This window comes from Dipodomys ordii, unplaced genomic scaffold (assembly GCF_000151885.1).
Source record: "Dipodomys ordii isolate 6190 unplaced genomic scaffold, Dord_2.0 Scaffold126, whole genome shotgun sequence".
Lineage (NCBI taxonomy): Eukaryota > Metazoa > Chordata > Mammalia > Rodentia > Heteromyidae > Dipodomys > Dipodomys ordii.
The window spans coordinates 4,667,754-4,682,047 of record NW_012267342.1 but is presented as its reverse complement, the minus strand read 5'-3'; the positions used below and the strand labels follow the sequence as shown (position 1 = coordinate 4,682,047).

Sequence of the window (14,294 nt, the reverse complement as noted above, 5' to 3'; positions counted from 1 at the left end):
AATTATATCAAGAGAACACTGTGGCTTCCACAGTATTGAAAAGTTTGAAAACAAGTCCCTGCCTCCATAGGGAGGCAAGAAGAATATCCATCAGCGTCTAGTATAAAAAAAAGAAAAAAAACTTCACTGTCTGATTCACCTTTATCAATGGTAAAATGATTCCCTGCTAAATTTGCATGAAAGATTTTGACCCTCTGTGGTTTTTATGAACACAAAAATTTTTATGACCGACCTTCATCTGTTTTACAAATATGAATATAAAATATGTTCAACTGGCAGAAGTCCATGGGCTAAAAAAAAAAAAGGAATTGAATATGAAATGTTTACCAACTTTATCTATTCTGATGTTACAATGTCAGGTGTTGAGACCTAATTTGATTCTTGTACCCAACCATCATGAACACAACTCAATTTTCTTTGAGGTTTAGCTTCTCAGTAGCAGCTTTGGGTTGTAGTTTCTTGTTTTGACGTATAAGATCACTTCTCTCAACTTCTATCATCCGTCCTTTCCAAGATTTCATTTCATTCTCATAACGAATTTTATCATCCTTAGAAAGTTGATAATAAACCTGCTTTTGAAAACGAGGCATATTTTTCCATTTTTCATTTAAAGTCTTCAATTTTTCCTTAGATGATGACTCTGTGGTTTCTGGAACTTTTTCAGCTATAAAAATGTTGTATGCTGAACCAGTTTTTTTTTTTTTTTTGGTTTTCCAAGAGATGTTAACTCTCTCTTTTTATTAATGCTTTCCTTTTCAAATGTCTTTGTATGATTTCTTTTTCCAAAGACAGCAACTGACTTGGAGTAAGCTGTTCCTGAATTCTGTTTACTTCTTCTTTGTATATTTTCCAGTCTGCCTTATAAGCATCTTCATATATTTTTTTCTTTGACTCAGGAAGTCCTCTCCAGACCTCTGCAATTTGTCTAATTAGTTCTTTATTTTTCACATCTGGGTTCAGAAGTCATAGGGTTTTTTTTTTTGGATAGCTACTCAAGGTGGATGAAAACCATTTTGGAAAATACACAAAACTGAAAGGTGAACACAGGCGACTCCCACAGCCAGTGCACAGCTCCGCTTCAGATCTTCCCAGCACCCTCATCTTGCCCCACAGGCCCCGGAAAAGCGACATTGTGTCACCTAACCAGACAGCAGCCAGGACCCAATCCCGCAGAACCTCCCACTCACCACCGTGGAGCCCCCACAGGGGCGACCCGAACACGCGTGCAGACACCCAGGGTTTGTTATCATGCCCGCCACTAGCGAGGCACTATGGAGCTCTCGATATCTCAGAGTTCATTTCAATTAGCATCATTTTATATGGTCCTATGTACATATATATTGGGCTGTTGTGATCCTCTGGATTAACATCTTACATTCTGACCCGGGCAACTTGGATGATAACATTTTCTGTGCTCCTCTAATTCTTAATGTGTTCATTAATGTTTGCTTCTGTGGGAACAGTTTTCTCATGCCCTTGTAAATCAGTCTTCCCTTTCTAATATTTCTAGTGTGTGTAACCTTCAGTTCCCACTCAATAGTACACACACACACACACACACACACACACACACACACACAGTTAGCTAACTGACCAAACAAGTCAACTCAAAAGCATGTGATTGAGCCAGAAGCTGGTGACTCCTACCTGTAATCCTAGCTACACAGAAGGCTGAGATTTGTGGCGCTAGGTTTATGACCAAACCAGGAGGAAAGTCCTTGAAACTCTCTTTTCTAAACAACCACCAAAAAGACGAACATGGAGCAGTGGTTAGCTGCTCTAGCTTCCTGGTTAATCTGAAGGTGTGTATTTATCCATAGTGGCCAAGATTTGTGTGTTTTTTTGGAGATAAGAATCTCACAGAGTTTCTTGCCCAAGCTGACTTCAAAACATAATCCTCCTATGTCAGCCTTTGAATACTTAGGATTACAGGAATAAGCTACTAGTTCTCGGACCTTTAGCCTTATTTTGATTTACAAAGTATGTAATATCATTAGTTTCAGAATTGTGGTGTTTCATATAGTTCTCAAATTTAAAACAAATTCTAAATTTTACCTATAATTTATCTACCTGTTTTAATGAATCTGAATGAAATCATTCTATTTACAGTACTATGCTTTCCAAAATTTGAAGATTAAAAATGAAATCCACCCATTCTGCATATCTAATAATACACTTTGTTTGGATTCAAAATAATAATGTATGTGAATCACCTTGCAAGCTATAATTTGTAGGCCTGTGAAGCAGATTATAAAAGCAACAGAAACCAGGTGATATTCAGACTACTAATAATGTTATGTTCAAACCATATGTCATCATATAGGTGTACATTTAACCTTTATACTTACCCCTTCTAAAATATTTTTGTAATGAGCTTTAAACAGTACAGTTGGCACTATTCTGCAAGATCTTCAAAAGGAACTTCATTCAAGTGTGTGTGTGTGTGTGTGTGTGTGTGTGTGTGTGTTGCATAGTATCAGCAATTCTTATTCATGATGCAGACCAGAAACCAAATTCCCAGGAAATCTTTACTGAAGCAGAGCAAATACCTTGAAACAGCCTAAGCACAGCTACCATGACCTCTATCATCCACCAAGGACTCCAATTTAAAAACTGAGGTCCATGGAGGTTGAGTTAAAACCAAGTTTCAATTTTTCAATTTCTTAAGGAAGCTTGATAGGTCTCTGAATAGTTTCCAGTGTTTCTCCCTACAGTGGTATCTTGTAAAAATGTAAAATACTATAGGGTAAATTTTTACCCTTTGCACGAAAAGTCAAGCTAGATTCTAATACAGCTGATTACTGAGACTTGAAAGCTGGCTTTCATAATGTCATTTATATATAGTTGTTCAAGGGTACTCTCAGACATACCATCAAGTCAAATGGGAAAAGATATTTAGAAAATAATTTATAATTTCATGATCCTCTCAGGATAATATAAGGTAGGAACATATTTAGTAACATATTCCTGTTCTTATGTATGTTTGTTCACCCTTCTCTCAGTTGGTATGGCTAAAATTTTTCTCTTTTGTTCTAATTGCGTTCCAATTGTCTTTTAACCTAGTGTATATGGTGAATCTCTACTTTTCCAATTCTTTTTGGCTTCATTGTTCTTAGTAGACCAAAGTTCAATGGGATAGCAGTCAGGGCCTAATCTTATAAATATTTCCATACTAAATGCTTTTACATTAAAAATTAATCATTAAAATCTACACATGGTCATATTAATAGGAACAATTACAAGGGTGATATGATAATTGACCAACTAATGAATATTAATATCCTACCTATTTTAGTGTATTTGTATATTGGTAAATATTTTCTTAGCAAATTCCATGTACCAGATACCAAACTGATTGATTTCAACATCGATAACTCATTGATTTCAACATATTTTTATTTATATATATATTTTATTGTGAACATACTGTACAGAGGGTTACAATTACATGGGCAAGATAATGAGTACATTTCTTACCAAGCATTGCAGCCTCCTCCTTTGTTTACCCTTCACATCCCTTCCCAGCCTCCCCTGGCCCCCCTACCCAATTCCCCCCCCACCAAAGTTGTAAAGTTCGTTTTCGACATGACAACTTGTACTTCTCATTGTTGCAACAAGTCCACCTGTATCCTTAAACAACTTGTTTTTTCCCTTCTCCTCCACAAATTATACCGACATCAAATATAGTGAAAGCAGGGCTTATACTGTGGGGGAGGGACATACAAAGCAACAAAGGAATAATCTTATAAATGCGTTAGAAACAAATGCATGAAAGAAAAAAAAATAAATACATATCTAAGGGTTCATTTTCCTAACATCACATTATCTGGATTTCAACATATTTTGAAGGATATTTTTAAGTTGAGATTTACCTGACTGTGTTTCATAAATTTTAGCTCTATACTGTTCCTTTTCATGATAAAAGATAAAAAGTATTCTAGATGTATGACATATGAACAATAATATGTCTGTTTTAAGATTAATCATACCTCTCTTGCTCTTAAATAGTTGGAAACAAAATCAGTGTATGATTCAAACATGTAAATTAAGTGAAAATAATCCAAGGATAACATTTAAGCCTTTCACATTGGCAGGCAAGAGATGAACAAGTTGTCTTTCTTAAATACATATCATTTCATGGTAAAGGCAGCTCTCTGAACTCTAATAGGTCCAAAGATATGTAGATAGTTGTGTATATGTAAAGGTCAAAGAAGTTACAAATCTTAAATCAGTCCTGTAGTGAGTCTGTCCTCTCTTTGGGATTTTAGATTCCATTGGGCAGTTTGAAATTCCCTAATTCCACACAATCTAAATTTTGCATAAGAGATATAAAAATTCTTATGAAAAATCATAATCAAATCATTCAGAATTTAACACACATCCTGTTCTAGGATGGTATGTTTGATTCCCTTATATATCCATACTGTAGTTTCATAACTGAACAGTGAGAAACCCATGCTACTTCAAATGCTCATGTTATTTGAAGCTTTTCAGCTGGACACAACTAGTTAATGTCTTAATCATTACTTTATGTCAGCATTTGTGAATAGCTCCATATCTCAAAAGTGAATCTTTTAGAGAGATTCAGTTCACATAAGTTTATTCTCTCAAGACTTGTCTAAAAGCTAGGTGCCTGTGACTCACATCAATAATTTTCCCTATTCGGGAGGCTGCAATCTGAGAATTGTGGTTTGAAGCCAGTGGTTTGAAACAGGAAAAAATATAATACTCTTAATCTAATTAACAACCCAAAAGGCAAAAGTGGAGCTGTGACTAAAGCAGCGAAGCACTAGCTTTAGGCAAAAATGCTTAGGAGACATATATGGCCTAGGTGGCCTGAAATAGAGACCTTTGAACCTTTTACAGAAAAAAAAATGTTATTTCCCATTTGAGTTACAAACCAAAGGTCCTACATTAATAAATTCATCATAGTTAAGATGGGTAGAATTATCTAAATCCTTACTGAACTTCCTACATATTCATTAAAGGCCTGAATTCTTTTTAGTTAAGACAGGTAAGAGCACCTGGAATTCCAGGCCTAGGGCCTGGAATAGCAGAATAGCCTGGAGAAGCTGAGAAGAATCTGGCAACCTAAAACAGCCATTACATGATCCAGCGGATTCTGCCACCATAAATACACAGGGAAAGGCTGAGCACATTTTCCACAGCTGTTACTGATAACAGGAAAATGCACTTTCCATATGCCAAGCGAGGCTTTGGAAAGGTCGTTTTGCCACAAACTTAGAAATGGTACATTTATAAGCATCAAACAGGATATATATTGTACCCTTGCTGTGCCCATATTCACTGTCAAAAGAGGGCCTGCTACATTTATTTATTTCTCCTTTCTTTCTCTTTAAAGTTGTCATATCACTTGGCTGCTTTCACTTTTATAATCATAAAGTCAAATTTATGGTGTTAAAATATAAAAGGGAAAAATAATGAGAACTCAAATAAATAACTGGCAGGTCTGATTATTGCTTCATGCAAAGCCTAGCTATAAGTGGTCCTTTGTATAATTTTGGAGCAATTTATTTCTGACACCTGTATCTAGGTCAGAGAAGGAATGGTCTTCTCATTTTAGCTTTGTAAAGCATAACATGATATTCTTCTAAGGAAAGTAAAATTGACCACACAATTTCTAATACCTGATTACTTCTCCTTCAGGTATAGCCATGCTATTTTGAAGTTCTTTTAGAGAACATAAATTATACTCCACTAAACTTGATTCAGTGAAACTGGATAGCAAATAAACTGTAGTAGCAGCCCATGTATATTGGAGTACCACCTCCTACATTCCAGAAAACCCACAGGAGATTCAGAAAGTTGTTAGACAGACATGTCTAATTATACAAGCAAGCCAAAATCCTACTGCACATTTGCATCCTTATTCCATTAACATAAAAAACTCAAAAACTCCACATAAAATAGTGACAGAAATCTTTCAGCTGTAGTTTCCCAGATATAGAGTAGATACAATTTCTTTATAGTGAGTTTGAGCCAAAATGAAAATAAAATGAAATCTCCACAAAGCTCCCTGATGTTCTACCTAATATACTTATTTTACAGATAAGGAAAAGTTATGACACATTACATCATCTTGTCAGAAACACTGCTTAATTTGAGTTCCAATTCCAGTAATCACCACCGGAAAAGTGAAAAATGATTCTATGGATCAGAGCAAGAGGAGAAGTTGCCTCTTTTCTTCCTTATATTTTTTGAGAGAAAAACCCTACTCAAATTTAAAATGTAAGTCAGCTTTCCTTCTTTTTGACAGTATTGAAGCCTAAGAAAAGAACTTGGCATTAAATACAATTACTCTAGAGTTAGTACAAAAGGACAGGGATTTGCATTGGAAAAAGTGATAAAAGTTGAGCTTCCTGCAAGGAAAGATCATTATTTATAACAAGCTGATTTGCTTCTATATGATTAACAGAACAGTGAATTAATGTTGTTATCTTAATATTGTTTAAGTGGCCTCTCGATGTGGAGCAGAACCGTGCAAGGCAGAATGGTTAACACAAAATAAATGTCAATCTAAGAGAGGTTTCTGGGAAACATTTTCACCCAGAGTACAATTTGCTTAATTAATGGCCTCAAAATGATAAGCTCTGATAAGTCTCTGGTGTTTTCTTTTGTAAATTTGGGGAAACAGGACAGAGCCCAATTTAATGGGATTTTCTTCAGAGATTCATAAACCTGGTAAATTTCAGGGTAATTATCAGCCATTTTAATGACTTCTTCTTTTCAAAATGTAGTTCATGCCCTAGGTTATCTGGGAGAATGGAGGAGGAAAGTGTGAACCTGGAGCTTTTGTGTTTCATTACCTGTACATTTTAAACTGTCTGCTTGAAACAGATGTTGGGTTTCAAGGCTAAAACTAGTCTTCTATTATCCTTAAAATAAGGTTTCATTAAGTGACTGTTTCAGAATTTGTCATCCATGGCAGAAAAACACAAAATAGACTTACAAGAGATCATGTTGTTCTGAGAGTTACTGTGTCTATAATGTGGGAAAACTCTGAATCCACATTTGCCTCCTCTAGAATAAGCTTCAAGTCTGAGAATTTCTTACCAATAATCTGGCTGGACATTATTCTATAAATTATATAAAATAACATCTGAGGCACAAAATAAGATGAGAACAGAGATATGTGTAGAGTATCATTTAAGATGCAATGATTGAGATGTAAACTCAGAAAAAAATCATTTTCCAAATGAAATATCAGCAACTGGGATATGTTTAAAATCTAATGCTGATTCATGATGGTTCTACAAATATACTTAAAGATATCAGAGGTTTCCTGGTGACAGATGTAGAATAGGAAAGGAGATAAAATTCATGGCTGAAAATCCAACATCACATCAATCAGTAAATAGGTAGATGATAGATTGATGGCAGACAGATAGAAAGGAGGTATGTCATGGCTGACAAAAAATAAATAGATTAATGAGAGAGACAGACAGACAGACAGACAGACAGACAGACAGATGATGTAGGTTAACAAGATAGCAGCTTAGTAATTTTGTTTAGTCATAGTTTTATGTGACCTGAATTTCTTTCCTTCCAGGCAAGTAAAAGCATAGAAGACAAACTTTCTTTTTTAGAATAAGTCCAACAGTACCTAGAGAAGAGTGTGACATTATAATTGGACAGTAAAGGTACAATGTAATAAAAACAGTCTGTGCTGGAAAAACTTGCAAGGCTTGAATGTCTAGATTCTTCTTTGCTCTCCTGTGTGGTATTTCTCCTTCCTGGTTAAAGGGGGAAGACCCCTCTGGAATTAGAGTCTTAATTTCTTTATGAGCAGCTGTTAAACAGAACAATAGGGTGGGGAACATAGTCATATTTTGGCCTATAATGCATAAAAGGGATTCTGTTTTCTGATACACCTCAAGAAAGAGAAAATCTTGCTGTTTAGGCTTGTTTTGGAGAAAAACAAATGAGACAGTGCCAGAAAACTCTTCACTTGGAATATCATTTTCTGAGCCTGAACAATAGTAATTGTTTATGGTATGTAAAAATTTTCAATTTCTGGAAAATTCTTTACATCAACTTCTACAGTTTGGATTTTAGGTGCCCCAAAATGCAATGTGTTGAATTTTGATCTCCAGCATGCACTAATGGGAGGTGGCAGGGAAACTTTAAGAAAGATGGGTTAGTTGGAGGTCTTTAGGAAAAAGGAAAGAATACATCAGCAAGTACCATGTTCAGCTGAGCAATGCCACCTTCATGTTCTGAGTTTTGCATAAACAAGAGTTTGAAAATTTTGACAATGTCTTCACCTCTATATTATGAAATCCTGAGGTTCTGTGCTCTGTTTTTTGTGACAATTGTCTCCTATTTTTTTGTGATTTTTCCCCCTATTACCTTTTTGTTGGTTTGTTTTGTTATGTTTTTCCTAGGTGTATAAAGTCATTTCTCCCTAATAGGACTATTTGCATGCGGCCCTCAAACTACATGTCTTTTGGTTCCTGCATACACTCTGTAACATCACTGTAATAATTGTGTGCTTGCCTCCTAAGGAGCTTGTGTTTTTCACATCAATATGAGTACTTGTATGGTTTTATTGCTTTCTTGTTAAATTTTCAATTACTAATGGAGATTGATTAGGCATATTGCTTTTGATAATTCTGTACTGTATGAGAATTCTATAGTATAAACAGTGTATCTGGATTTTTATTGACAACCTTCAACAATACAGAATCAATTTGTAAACTCCGTATTTGAGTCAATTCTGCTTTCTATTTTGGATAATTTTAAGTATGTCCCTGAACCCTTGAGGAAGAAGAGAAATATACGTTGGTTACAATATTTCACCAAGTATTTTCTATGACTACTTTGAAGAAAAGTTTTAAAACACAGGAATCTCATAGGTCAAATTCACTCCAAAAAAAATGCATTGGCTTTTGTTCTTTTACTGAAAGAATTCTCAGAATCCTTGATATGTCAACGCATGCTGTAAAGACAAAAAGATAAATATACCACAATACAAACCTACTGCAAATGGAATTTTTAACTTAAATAGTTTGTTTTCTGGGCAAGATATCATAGATCACATTGAGAAATTCCACTATAGTGCAAGATTTCTAGCACAAACAAGCACAATGTGTTTTGGATTGGAAGAAAAGGTTATATGCATACACTCACCTCCTTTCAACAATTTGTCTGCTTACCAGTGTGATGTGTTGAATTGTGTTCCCCTCAGAAGATATGGTATAATCATAATCTTGGTACTTATTGTGTGACCTAACATGAAGTATTGTCTTTGTGGCTGTAATCAAGTTAAGATAAAATCACTACAGGGTAAGCTCTAGAGCAGTGGGTCCTTATAAAAAGAGGAAAAATAAGCTAATATGGCAGTGTACAAAGCTAACACAATGTACAGATGGACAGGTCGAGTGTTTTACGGAGAAGGCCAAGAAATGGGAGCAATACACTCACAAACCAAGGACAGTAAAGGAGATTCTGCTTAAATTTAAGAGACAGACTTTTCACACAGAGCCCCCAGAAGTGATCCACTTAGTTGACATCCTAACCTTATACACCTTAAGATCCAAACTGTGGGAGAATAAATTACTATTTCCCAGTTGGTAGTAATTTGTTTGGGTAGTCCCAGGAAGCTTAGGCAGATGTTGGTAGCAGAAAGGATGGTGTTACAGCAACAGACCTAAACATATGGTGTGACTTAAGAAACGGTAACTGTTCAGTTTGGAAGAATTTTGAAACATTTAATTGAAAGAATCTGTATTTACTTGATGAGGCTGTTGACATATGTATGCTGAAGATACCTGCTGAGGTTAAAAAGAGATATGAGGAACATGTTCTAGGAAAGTGGAGAAAAGTAAATATTTATTACAAAGTGGCAGATACTTTGGTTGAATTATTTCTCCTGTTGATGATGAGATTGTTTCCAAGGAAAATGTGGAAGGTCCAGTCAATTTTCTACTTGTTGCTTACAGTGAGATAACTTGAAGAAGAAATTCAGCACTTACACAGTACATGGACTAATATGCCAGCCATGTTTATCAGTTGATATGTGTCTTTCTCATCATAGAATTCTAAACTTACAAGGGTAAGGCCCTAGTCTATTACTAGTCTGATAGTTTCCAAATTCCCAGATCATACCAGATAGTCAATAAGTGTTGAAAGAATGAATGAAGCAAATACATAGAACAAATATTCTTAAATTAAGCCCATTATTTTTCATGCAAAAATTTTCCAACCACTTTATGAACATTTTTAATTCTTTTTTTTTTTTGGTTGGTTGTGGGGTTTGAACTCTGGGCTTGGACACTGTCCCTCAGGTCTTCAGCTCAAGGCGAGTGCTCTATCGTTTGAGCCACAGCACCACTTCCCATTTTTAATTCTTTTAATTCTTAAAAGAATGAAAAATATCAACTTCAAATGTAAACAATTTGCATGCCTATAAATACATGGTGTTTGCAACAAATTCTGACAAAAAATATGAATCTGAAATGAACATATTAAAACAACCTAAAATAGAGACTCCTCACCTAACTGCTCCGAAAAACAACAATTTCAGGAGGTGTTTTGGTTGGTTTGAACTCTGGACTTGGGCGGGATCCCTCAGCTCTTCAGCTAATGATTTTTCAACCTATGAAAATAAATGTCCATATTTTTTTTTCTTTGGTCTATTGTGGGGCTTGAATTCTGGGTCTGGGCACTGTCCCTGTGCTCTTCAGCTCACAACGAGCACTCTACCGCTTGAGCTACAGTGCCACTTGTGGTTTTCTAGTGGTTTATTGAAGATAAGAGTCTCACAGACTTTCCTGCCCCGGCTGGCTTTTTTTTTTTTTTTTTTTTGGTCAGTCGTGGGGCTTGAACTCTGGGCATGGGCGCTGTCCCTCAGCTCTTCAGCTCAAGGCAAGTGCTCTACCACTTGAGCTACAGCGCCGCTTCTGGTTTTCTGGTGGTTTATTGGAGATAGGAGTCTCACGGTCTCTCCTGCCCGGGCTGACTTTGAACCGCGATCCTCAGATCTCAGCCTCCTGAGTAGCTAAGATTACAGGCGTGAGCCACCAGCGCCCTGCACCCCGTCTGGCTTTGAACGGTCATCCTCAGATCTCAGCCTCCTGGATAGCTAGGATTACAGGCATGAGCCACGGGCTCCCAGCTAATTTCAGGAGTTTTTGAAATAGAAATACCATAGTCAAATGCAAATAGGAGGCTACAGTTGAGATTGATTCTCCAGCAAGTTGTCAGTATCGTTCCCAGGATGATACTTGGCAATAGCTGACTTAATAGCACAGATCTTATAATCATTTATAGTAAACAAAGAGCCAAGCTTCTATTGAATATATTAAGACCATTAAAAATGATGCCTGTCTTTATTCTAAAGTTAATCAAACTGCCCCCTAAATCGTATTGTTTAAAAAATGCTACATAAAATGATGTTGACTTTATGAACTATTCAGTATGTCAGGCAAAGATGAAAAAAAAAAACAAATTGACTTTCCATTCTCATTCTCTGCTCAGTAGGTTTCTCAGATGAAAATATAGTTTCTTATAAGAATTGCTGGACAGGGCAAGAAAGGTGGCTCAGTGGTAGAGTGCTTGCCTTGCATGCACTGGGTTTGATTCCTCAACACCACATAAGTAGAAACAGCCAGAAGTGGAGCTGTGGCTCAAGTGGTAGAGCACTAGCCTTGAGTTAAAGAGCTTAGGGACAGCGCCCAGGCCCAGAGTTCAGGACCCACAATGGACAAAAAAAAAAAAAAAAGAATAGCTGTACATTCTACAAACTACTTGCAAACTTTGCATATTTTATTATTATGCTTGTAATGTTATTGTTTGTGTATGGTCCATATTATGGAAACAGAAATATTTAACTTTTTTAGTCATTCAAATAAAAATATATTGTATAGGTTTAAAATACTAAAATTTCATTATTTTAATTTATAGTAAAATATGGAAAATTTTATTCTTTCACTATTTAAGTGTACATCATTTCCCACTCACAATTTTGCATCAGTTAACTACCAAGGGTTTTCTTTCTTTTTTTGTTTAAGTGCCACTTCCAGTTTTCTAGCGAGTTTATTGGAGATAAGAGTCTCATGGTCCTTCCTGCCCAGGCTGGCTTTGAAATGTGATCCTCAGATCTCAGCCTCCTGAGTAACTAGGATTATAGACCACCATATAGGATTATATGAGCCACCAGCGCCCAGCTGGGTTTTCATTTTAACATGTATGTGTATGTCTGCATATATGCATACAATCCACCTTAATCAGACTTAGCCCTTGATCACCCTCCTCTAGTTCTCTCCCTTCCCACATTAACTTCAAGACATTTCATTGTTCTGCTTATGTAACTATTCACCCTCCTTCATTCTCTCCTTTAACATATATCCGCACGTTAGGAACTTTTCTTATATTTTTGTCATTCATTTTTTAGTGCATGTTCAAAGGGGTTTCACTTTGGTATTACTCATATGTATTTACAGTATCTTGATCATTTTGACCTCTTTACATGCACTCATTTTCACCATCCCACTGCATTCTGTATTTACCAGATATTAAAAAATGTTTCCAAATAACAGGTAACACGTGAATACTGACTGCACACACAAGCTTTCAGTCATCCATCTGTTACCTCCAAATTCACATGTTATGAAGATTTTTAAATTAATCTCCCTTTACCAATCACTTCCACACATCCACACATATTTTGTTATTCTGTTTTCGCTACTTTCCTCATTATCACTTCAAGATAACATTCAAGTTAAAGCTGTCACTTTATACTCTGACAGCCTTCTATTCCCTCTTCTTGCAAACTGTATTCTAACCACTTTTCTGCTCAGACAACCAGATTCACTCTTCAAATTCCTGCACAAACATTCATACATCTGTCATGGCTTCTACAACACCTGAAGTGAGTACTTATGCCCTTCCCTTTATCCTATTTTAGTTAAGTTTTTAGGGATATCTTTTAAAGATATATTTTAAAGCTTATGGTATTGTGATCTGTGTAAATCTTGACATTGCCTTTCTGATGTTCATGCACCATCCAATGCAAGAATGATGCCTTTTCTACACAATAGTCTCGGTGATTTGGACTATACTTGACATACTTAGATCTTCAATAAGTATTCATTGAGGAAACACAAACAAAAGCAGCTCAGGGAAAAAAAGAAAAAAGAAGTCAATCGGTAAATAATGTTGCTGTATTTCATGAAGGGACAATGGAAATAAATATAATGATTTACATGGCCACCTTAATTTCTTCTGGTGCAATTTCAATGGGATAATTTAAGTCGATGTGGTATCATTTGGTTGTTAGTTTTAATTGGAATTTTTCAAAGCTCATTTATATTTATATGATGTCTTTATGACTTCTTATTGCCATCCATATTTTCCTCTTTTATCCTTTATTTATTCTTTTCTGATAAGATTATGGGAAGAGAATATGTTTATCTCTTCAGATAAGATGAGTTATCCCAATGAAAGCATTTAGATGGAATTTTCTTTCAGTACTGAATGATTAACAAGCTATTTAACTTGTTACTTTCTTATTCTACATTCCTAATGTAAAGTTTTAAATACTCTAAAAACAACAACAAACAAATAGAAAATGTACTTCAAAAACACATCTCAAAGTTTGTTTAAGCAGTCATTAATGATTAGTCCTATCCTGGTTGTGTGTGTATATGTGTAAGTGTATGTGAATGTATGTGGGTATCTGTGTGCTAGAACTCAGGGATTGGATTAGTTTGTTAAATACTGGCACTCTTCCACTTGAACCACACCTCCATCTCTGGCTTTACACTGAGTAATTAGAAGTAGCAATCTCTAAGATTTATCTGTCCTGCATGGTTTTAATCCAGGATTAAATTAAATTTTGACTCAGGAGTAGCTAGGAATCCAGAAGTGAGCCACCAGTGCATGGATATCTTGTTCTTTCAATGAAAGCATTAAACAAAAATAAAACAGAACCAAATGAGACTTAGTAGTTTTAGAGGGCTTCTAAACTAGTATTCAAGAAAATGTTGAAAAAATGTGCATTCAATACTATCAGACTCAGGAAAACTAAACTTGCATATGACTCAAAGAGAGTCCTGTGTGTTTGCCATGTGAATTGCTTGCATAATGAAGAAAAAATGAACATGCCTTAAATTGGAAATTAGTGTGCTCTCTCCTGTGTTTTACTTCTCTAGTCATTTGCTGTCATTGAATTCCATCTTTTGTATATTAGTGGTGATAACCATTATAACAAGAGGCCACTGAGAGCCTTAGTGCTTTCCCTAGCTTTCTCTTGGAGTGAGATATTCCCCCTT

The 14,294-nt window shown here is 35.7% G+C and overlaps 1 protein-coding gene and 1 pseudogene across 1 annotated transcript in view; both read right to left on the bottom strand.

Moving 5' to 3' along the window:
• Nucleotides 1-14,294, bottom strand: part of Lrp1b (low density lipoprotein receptor-related protein 1B) — a 1,500,426-nt gene that overhangs the window by 1,272,354 nt on the left and 213,778 nt on the right. The gene's annotated exons all lie outside the window — the stretch shown is intronic.
• Nucleotides 396-1,131, bottom strand: LOC105996088 (annotated as a pseudogene).